This window comes from Anopheles funestus, unplaced genomic scaffold, assembly GCF_943734845.2.
Source record: "Anopheles funestus unplaced genomic scaffold, idAnoFuneDA-416_04 scaffold_168_ctg1, whole genome shotgun sequence".
NCBI lineage: Eukaryota > Metazoa > Arthropoda > Insecta > Diptera > Culicidae > Anopheles > Anopheles funestus.
The window spans coordinates 8,381-17,790 of NW_026045296.1; the positions used below are offsets into that span (position 1 = coordinate 8,381).

At 28.5% G+C, this 9,410-nt stretch overlaps 1 long non-coding RNA gene across 1 annotated transcript; it reads left to right on the top strand.

The window, feature by feature from the left end:
- The first annotated feature begins 7,676 nt into the window (after positions 1-7,676).
- Positions 7,677-9,098, top strand: LOC125774323 (uncharacterized). Its single transcript, XR_007420800.1, has 2 exons — positions 7,677-7,772; positions 7,838-9,098. It is a non-coding gene; the product is annotated as an uncharacterized LOC125774323 (long non-coding RNA).
- The last annotated feature ends 312 nt before the right edge of the window (positions 9,099-9,410 follow it).

Consider the following 9,410-nt stretch of genomic DNA (forward strand, 5'->3'; position numbering starts at 1 on the left):
AAAACCTAACTTATACCAAAACTAACTTTTTCTCAAAAACCTAACTTATTCCAAAACTAACTTTTTCGAAAAAACCTAACTTATACCAAAACTAACTTTTTCTTAAAAACCTAACTTTTACCAAAACTAACTTTTTCGAAAAAACGTAACTTTTTCATAAAAACCTAACTTATACCAAAACTAACTTTTTCTTAAAAACCTAACTTATACCAAAACTAACTTTTTCGAAAAAACCTAACTTTTTCATAAAAACCTAACTTATACCAAAACTAACTTTTTCGAAAAAACCTAACTTATACCAAAACTAACTTTTTCGAAAAAACCTAACTTACACCAAAACTAACTTTTTCTAAAAAACCTTACTTTTTCGAAAAAACCTAACTTATACCAAAACTAACTTTTTCGAAAAAACCTAACTTTTTCATAAAAACCTAACTTATACCAAAACTAACTTTTTCGAAAAAACCTAACTTATACCAAAACTAACTTTTTCGAAAAAACCTAACTTATACCAAAACTAACTTTTTCTTAAAAACCTAACTTTTACCAAAACTAACTTTTTCGAAAAAACGTAACTTTTTCATAAAAACCTAACTTATACCAAAACTAACTTTTTCTCAAAAACCTAACTTATTCCAAAACTAACTTTTTCGAAAAAACCTAACTTATACCAAAACTAACTTTTTCTTAAAAACCTAACTTTTACCAAAACTAACTTTTTCGAAAAAACGTAACTTTTTCATAAAAACCTAACTTATACCAAAACTAACTTTTTCTTAAAAACCTAACTTATACCAAAACTAACTTTTTCGAAAAAACCTAACTTTTTCATAAAAACCTAACTTATACCAAAACTAACTTTTTCGAAAAAACCTAACTTATACCAAAACTAACTTTTTCGAAAAAACCTAACTTACACCAAAACTAACTTTTTCTAAAAAACCTTACTTTTTCGAAAAAACCTAACTTATACCAAAACTAACTTTTTCGAAAAAACCTAACTTTTTCATAAAAACCTAACTTATACCAAAACTAACTTTTTCGAAAAAACCTAACTTTTTCATAAAAACCTAACTTTTACCAAAACTAACTTTTTCGAAAAAACCTAACTTATACCAAAACTAACTTTTTCGAAAAAACCTAACTTACACCAAAACTAACTTTTTCTAAAAAACCTTACTTTTTCGAAAAAACCTAACTTATACCAAAACTAACTTTTTCGAAAAAACCTAACTTTTTCATAAAAACCTAACTTATACCAAAACTAACTTTTTCGAAAAAACCTAACTTATACCAAAACTAACTTTTTCGAAAAAACCTAACTTATACCAAAACTAACTTTTTCTTAAAAACCTAACTTTTACCAAAACTAACTTTTTCGAAAAAACGTAACTTTTTCATAAAAACCTAACTTATACCAAAACTAACTTTTTCTCAAAAACCTAACTTATTCCAAAACTAACTTTTTCGAAAAAACCTAACTTATACCAAAACTAACTTTTTCTTAAAAACCAAACTTTTACCAAAACTAACTTTTTCGAAAAAACGTAACTTTTTCATAAAAACCTAACTTATACCAAAACTAACTTTTTCTTAAAAACCTAACTTATACCAAAACTAACTTTTTCGAAAAAACCTAACTTTTTCATAAAAACCTAACTTATACCAAAACTAACTTTTTCGAAAAAACCTAACTTATACCAAAACTAACTTTTTCGAAAAAACCTAACTTACACCAAAACTAACTTTTTCTAAAAAACCTTACTTTTTCGAAAAAACCTAACTTATACCAAAACTAACTTTTTCGAAAAAACCTAACTTATACCAAAACTAACTTTTTCTTAAAAACCTAACTTTTACCAAAACTAACTTTTTCGAAAAAACCTTACTTTTTCATAAAAACCTAACTTATACCAAAACTAACTTTTTCTTAAAAACCTAACTTATACCAAAACTAACTTTTTCGAAAAAACCTAACTTATACCAAAACTAACTTTTTTGAAAAAACCTAACTTATACCAAAACTAACTTTTTCGAAAAAACCTAACTTTTTCTAAAAAACCTAACTTTTACCAAAACTAACTTATTCTAAAAAACCTAACTCATACCAAAACTAACTTTTTCGAAAAAACCTAACTTATACCAAAACTAACTTTTTCTAAAAAACCTAACTTATACCAAAACTAACTTTTTCTAAAAAACCTAACATATACCAATACTAACTTTTTCGAAAAAACCTAACTTATACCAAAACTAACTTTTTCTTAAAAACCTAACTTTTTCGAAAAAACCTAACTTTTTCATAAAAACCTAACTTATACCAAAACTAATTTTTTCTTAAAAACCTAACTTATACCAAAACTAACTTTTTCGAAAAAACCTAACTTTTTCGAAAAAACCTAACTTTTTCATAAAAACCTAACTTATACCAAAACTAATTTTTTCTTAAAAACCTAACTTATACCAAAACTAACTTTTTCGAAAAAACCTAACTTATACCAAAACTAACTTTTTCGAAAAAACCTAACTTATACCAAAACTAACTTTTTCTTAAAAACCTAACTTATACCAAAACTAACTTTTTCGAAAAAACCTAACTTATACCAAAACTAACTTTTTCTTAAAAACCTAACTTATACCAAAACTAACTTTTTCTTAAAAACCTAACTTATACCAAAACTAACTTTTTCTTAAAAACCTAACTTATACCAAAACTAACTTTTTCTTAAAAACCTAACTTATACCAAAACTAACTTTTTCTAAAAAACCTAACTTATACCAAAACTAACTTTTTCGAAAAAACCTAACTTATACCAAAACTAACTTTTTCGAAAAAACCTAATTTATACCAAAACTAACTTTTTCGAAAAAACCTAACTTATACCAAAACTAACTTTTTCGAAAAAACCTAACTTTTTCATAAAAACCTAACTTATACCAAAACTAACTTTTTCGAAAAAACCTAACTTATACCAAAACTAACTTTTTCGAAAAAACCTAACTTATACCAAAACTAACTTTTTCTAAAAAACCTTACTTTTTCGAAAAAACCTAACTTATACCAAAACTAACTTTTTCGAAAAAACCTAACTTTTTCATAAAAACCTAACTTATACCAAAACTAACTTTTTCGAAAAAACCTAACTTATACCAAAACTAACTTTTTCTTAAAAACCTAACTTATACCAAAACTAACTTTTTCTTAAAAACCTAACTTATACCAAAACTAACTTTTTCGAAAAAACCTAATTTATACCAAAACTAACTTTTTCGAAAAAACCTAACTTATACCAAAACTAACTTTTTCGAAAAAACCTAACTTATACCAAAACTAACTTTTTCTAAAAAACCTAACTTATACCAAAACTAACTTTTTCGAAAAAACCTAACTTATACCAAAACTAACTTTTTCGAAAAAACCTAACTTATACCAAAACTAACTTTTTCTCAAAAACCTAACTTATTCCAAAACTAACTTTTTCGAAAAAACCTAACTTATACCAAAACTAACTTTTTCTTAAAAACCTAACTTTTACCAAAACTAACTTTTTCGAAAAAACGTAACTTTTTCATAAAAACCTAACTTATACCAAAACTAACTTTTTCTTAAAAACCTAACTTATACCAAAACTAACTTTTTCTTAAAAACCTAACTTATACCAAAACTAACTTTTAAGAAAAAACCCAACTTATACCAAAACTAACTTTTTCTTAAAAACCTAACTTTTACCAAAACTAACTTTTTCGAAAAAACCTAACTTTTTCATAAAAACCTAACTTATACCAAAACTAACTTTTTCTTAAAAACCTAACTTATACCAAAACTAACTTTTTCGAAAAAACCTAACTTATACCAAAACTAACTTTTTCGAAAAAACCTAATTTATACCAAAACTAACTTTTTCTAAAAAACCTAACTTATACCAAAACTAACTTTTTCGAAAAAACCTAATTTATACCAAAACTAACTTTTTCGAAAAAACCTAACTTATACCAAAACTAACTTTTTCGAAAAAACCTAACTTATACCAAAACTAACTTTTTCTAAAAAACCTAACTTATACCAAAACTAACTTTTTCTCAAAAACCTAACTTATACCAAAACTAACTTTTTCGAAAAAACCTAACTTATACCAAAACTAACTTTTTCTTAAAAACCTAACTTTTACCAAAACTAACTTTTTCGAAAAAACCTAACTTTTTCATAAAAACCTAACTTATACCAAAACTAACTTTTTCTTAAAAACCTAACTTATACCAAAACTAACTTTTTCTTAAAAACCTAACTTATACCAAAACTAACTTTTAAGAAAAAACCCAACTTATACCAAAACTAACTATTTCGAAAAAACCTAACTTATACCAAAACTAACTTTTTCTTAAAAACCTAACTTATACCAAAACTAACTTTTTCTTAAAAACCTAACTTATACCAAAACTAACTTTTTCGAAAAAACCTAATTTATACCAAAACTAACTTTTTCGAAAAAACCTAACTTATACCAAAACTAACTTTTTCGAAAAAACCTAACTTATACCAAAACTAACTTTTTCTAAAAAACCTAACTTATACCAAAACTAACTTTTTCGAAAAAACCTAACTTTTACCAAAACTAACTTTTTCTAAAAAACCTAACTTATACCAAAACTAACTTTTTCTAAAAAACCTAATTTATACCAAAACTAACTTTTTCGAAAAAACCTAACTTATACCAAAACTAACTTTTTCGAAAAACCCTAACTTATACCAAAACTAACTTTTTCGCAAAAACCTAACTTATAAAAAAACTAACTTTTTCGAAAAAACCTAACTTATACCAAAACTCACTTTTTCTAAAAAACCTAACTTTTTCTAAAAAACCTAACATTTACCAAAACTAACTTTTTCTAAAAAACCTTACTTTTTCGAAAAAACCTAACTTTTACCAAAACTAACTTTTTCGAAAAAACCTAACTTTTTCATAAAAACCTAACTTATACCAAAACTAACTTTTTCGAAAAAACCTTACTTTTACCAAAACTAACTTTTTCGAAAAAACCTAACTTATACCAAAACTAACTTTTTCGAAAAAACCTAACTTATACCAAAACTAACGTTTTCTTAAAAACCTAACTTATACCAAAACTAACTTTTTCTTAAAAACCTAACTTATACCAAAACTAACTTTTTCGAAAAAACCTAACTTATACCAATACTAACTTTTTCGAAAAAACCTAACTTATACCAAAACTAACTTTTTCGAAAAAACCTAACTTTTTCTAAAAAACCTAACTTTTACCAAAACTAACTTATTCTAAAAAACCTAACTCATACCAAAACTAACTTTTTCGAAAAAACCTAATTTATACCAAAACTAACTTTTTCGAAAAAACCTAACTCATACCAAAACTAACTTTTTCGAAAAAACCTAACTTATAAAAAAACTAACTTTTTCGAAAAAACCTAACTTATACCAAAACTCACTTTTCTAAAAAACCTAACTTTTTCTAAAAAACCTAACTTTTACCAAAACTAACTTTTTCTAAAAAACCTAACTTATACCAAAACTAACTTTTTCTAAAAAAACCTAACTTATACCAAAACTAACTTTTTCGAAAAAACCTAACTTATACCAAAACTAACTTTTTCGAAAAAACCTAACTTATACCAAAACTAACTTTTTCGAAAAAACCTAATTTATACCAAAACTAACTTTTTCGAAAAAACCTAACTTATACCAAAACTAACTTTTTCGAAAAAACCTAACTTATACCAAAACTAACTTTTTCTAAAAAACCTAACTTATACCAAAACTAACTTTTTCTCAAAAACCTAACTTATACCAAAACTAACTTTTTCTAAAAAACCTTACTTTTTCGAAAAAACCTAACTTTTACCAAAACTAACTTTTTCGAAAAAACCTAACTTTTTCATAAAAACCTAACTTATACCAAAACTAACTTTTTCGAAAAAACCTAACTTATACCAAAACTAACTTTTTCTTAAAAACCTAACTTATACCAAAACTAACTTTTTCTCAAAAACCTAACTTATACCAAAACTAACTTTTTCGAAAAAACCTAACTTATACCAAAACTAACTTTTTTGAAAAAACCTAACTTATACCAAAACTAACTTTTTCGAAAAAACCTAACTTTTTCTAAAAAACCTAACTTTTACCAAAACTAACTTATTATAAAAAACCTAACTTTTTCTCAAAAACCTAACTTATACCAAAACTAACTTTTTCTTAAAAACCTAACTTTTTCTTAAAAATCTAACTTTTTCTTAAAAACCTAACTTATACCAAAACTAACTTTTTCGAAAAAACCTAACTTATACCAAAACTAACTTTTTCTTAATAACCTAACTTATACCAAAACTAACTTTTTCTTAAAAACCTAACTTATACCAAAACTAACTTTTTCGAAAAAACCTAACTCATACCAAAACTAACTTTTTCGAAAAAACCTAACTTATAAAAAAACTAACTTTTTCGAAAAAACCTAACTTATACCAAAACTCACTTTTTCTAAAAAACCTAACTTATACCAAAACTAACTTTTTCGAAAAAACCTAACTTATACCAAAACTAACTTTTTCGAAAAAACCTAACTTTTACCAAAACTAACTTCTATATACAAATTCTACTCGTGCAGTAACGCAGCGTTACTGCAGTGTTGGCATATCGGTTTTTCTAAGGCATTGTTGTAAAACTTTAATTTGCCCAATATGAAAGCTCATTCAACAAACCCTGCATGTTCACTAGATTGATGTAGTTTTTTGGTTGTTGCACAGGTTCTAAGCCTACTTCAATTTATCAAAATGTGAATGGATCATACAAAAGGATATTTTACGGTAGGACGATGCTAAATATTCCGTAGTAGGCTGGCTCAACAAATGGTACAAGTGGTACGGTTTCCAGAGTGTGTTGGGCAAGTGAAAATAAGCAAAAGTTGAAGAAAGCAAAATTAACTACATTTTAACAGCAGAATATTAATTTAAAGCAATTCCACGAAGATTTTGCATTTTTTAATTGCTGAGCGGGAATTGCTGAATGGTAGCGGCTCGGGTGTCTACACCACAGAACCAGTGATCTAATCCCATCCGGGCTATGTAAACCTCCGTACGCAGGATGGACTGTCTCGCTACGGGTAAATAAAGCCAAGGAAAGTTAGCAGTGGCTGGCCAAGACCTCTTCAAGTTGTAGTGAATTTAAGAAGATGAAGATGAAGTTGTAGTGAAGATGGTGATAATATTACCAGGACTTGGCAACCGGGCCACCGGGCCACCATTGACCACTGCAAATTTTGAAAAACAGTGAAAACATCCATTAATATACTGCGTTAAATTGATCGTATTTGCTGTCGGTAAGGGGTAAGGAATTTTTGAATTTACTTAGATATTTTATTCAACAATTTACTATTTCTAATGGTTGTAGAAAACGGAATACATGTCATGCGCTCCGAAAATATTTCTTTTCCGCGGCCGATCCTACAATGGCACATCATGAAACCAAAACTGAAGAGACCCGAAGTGCATCTTAAACGGAATTTTCTAAGACTTCCACTAACATCTTCAATGCTTGAATTTTCCCTATTTTGGCGATTGTAGCAGAACTATTGTAAAGAAATTCTGACGGAGCCAAGATAGTAAATTGGACATTTTAGATGGTTGAAAAGAAGCATTTAAAAACCACGATGGCCGGGCTGACATCGGCCTTGACCAACTTTGAAATCCTCAAAACGAACGAATGATTCTTAATTCGGATATTAGGAGCTCGCGGTGAAGGGTAAGGAAACATTCGATTTGATCAAAAAAAATTATACAGGCTATTTTTCCTTTTGGTTGCAGCAGAGAAATTCTCCTGATATTCGAAGCAAATTGGCATGTTCTGTGATTCATATTAGAATTCACGCCACTTTATGTATCCCGTATCGAAAAGATGCCTGCAAGGCTGAATTGCACCGTAAGCATCACAATTAGTATCGTCAATTTTTGACAATATTCCAAGTAATCAAAACGCTGCGTTTGAACGGTACAAGTGGAAAAGGTTTCGAGAATGTGTGTGTTAAGTAAAGTACAATTGTTTTTGAATTGCTTATTGAGAATTGCTGAATGGTAGCGGAACCGGTAATCTATACCACAGGACCAGTAATAATAACACATCCAGGCCAAACCTCCGTACGCAGGACTGACTGTCTCGCTATGGGTAAACAAATTTCAGAAAAGGCAGTCCCGATACTTTTTGGGGTTGTAGTATACCACAAAAAAGAGGATGAAATCAATACCAACTGATGTCCGTCCAGGATCACTCCTCTCCTATTCCGTCCAGAAAAGCAATAGCTGGTGAAGATGGTGTTAATATTACCACGACCGAGCTACCGCGGGGTAAGGAATTTTGAAATTTGCTTAGACATTTTACTAAACAAGCTAATTTATGTTTTTGGTTGTAGAAAACGGAATATATGTCATGCGATCTGAAAATATTCCTTTTCCGTGATCAATCTTTCAATATTTGATCATGAAACCCGGATTGAAGAGACTACAAGTCCGCCTCAAAGACTTAACTATTTTGGGGTTTGAAGTAGAATTGTTGTGCGCAATTCTGACGGAGCCAAGTCCGTTGCGCAAAAGGATAGTAAATTGGAAATTTTGGATGGTTAAAAAGAAGCAATTCCACGATGGTCGGGTTGAAATTGGCCATGACCAACTTTCGGCAAAAAAAAAACGTATAATTCTCAAACAGGATCGGTTCCTTTGGTTGTAGCAGATGAAATTCACCTAATGTTCGAAGCAAATTGGCATATTCAGTCTGTAAGGCTGGATTTCACTGTAAGTACCATAGTATCGCCAACGTAAGCCGTAATTACATCAGAAAATTTACAGCATGATAAAAAAAAACTTGGGGCGGCCCGGTGGTACATGTGAAAAACGGCGCCCGCCCTCACGGCAGGACCGGGTTCAAATCCCATCCGGACCGTACCCCCGTAGCAAAGTCTGACTATCCTGCTACGTGGTAAAATAAGTCTTGATACGGCCAGGCCCGTTCTAACCGAGCAAAAAAAAAAATAAAAAAACTTCTACTAGATGTGACGAAAACTCAATAGAATCGGCATTACGTAGCTCTGTTGTGTAGCCATGTAACCGGGCCTATTAACTAGTATTCTAAAAAACCTAACTTTTTCTCAAAAACCTAACTTATACCAAAACTAACTTTTTCTTAAAAACCTAACTTTTTCTAAAAAACCTAACTTATACCAAAACTAACTTTTTCGAAAAAACCTAACTTATACCAAAACTAACTTTTTCTTAAAAACCTAACTTATACCAAAACTAACTTTTTCGAAAAAACCTAACTTATACCAAAACTAACTTTTTCGAAAAAACCTAACTTTTTCATAAAAACCTAACTTATACCAAAACTAAC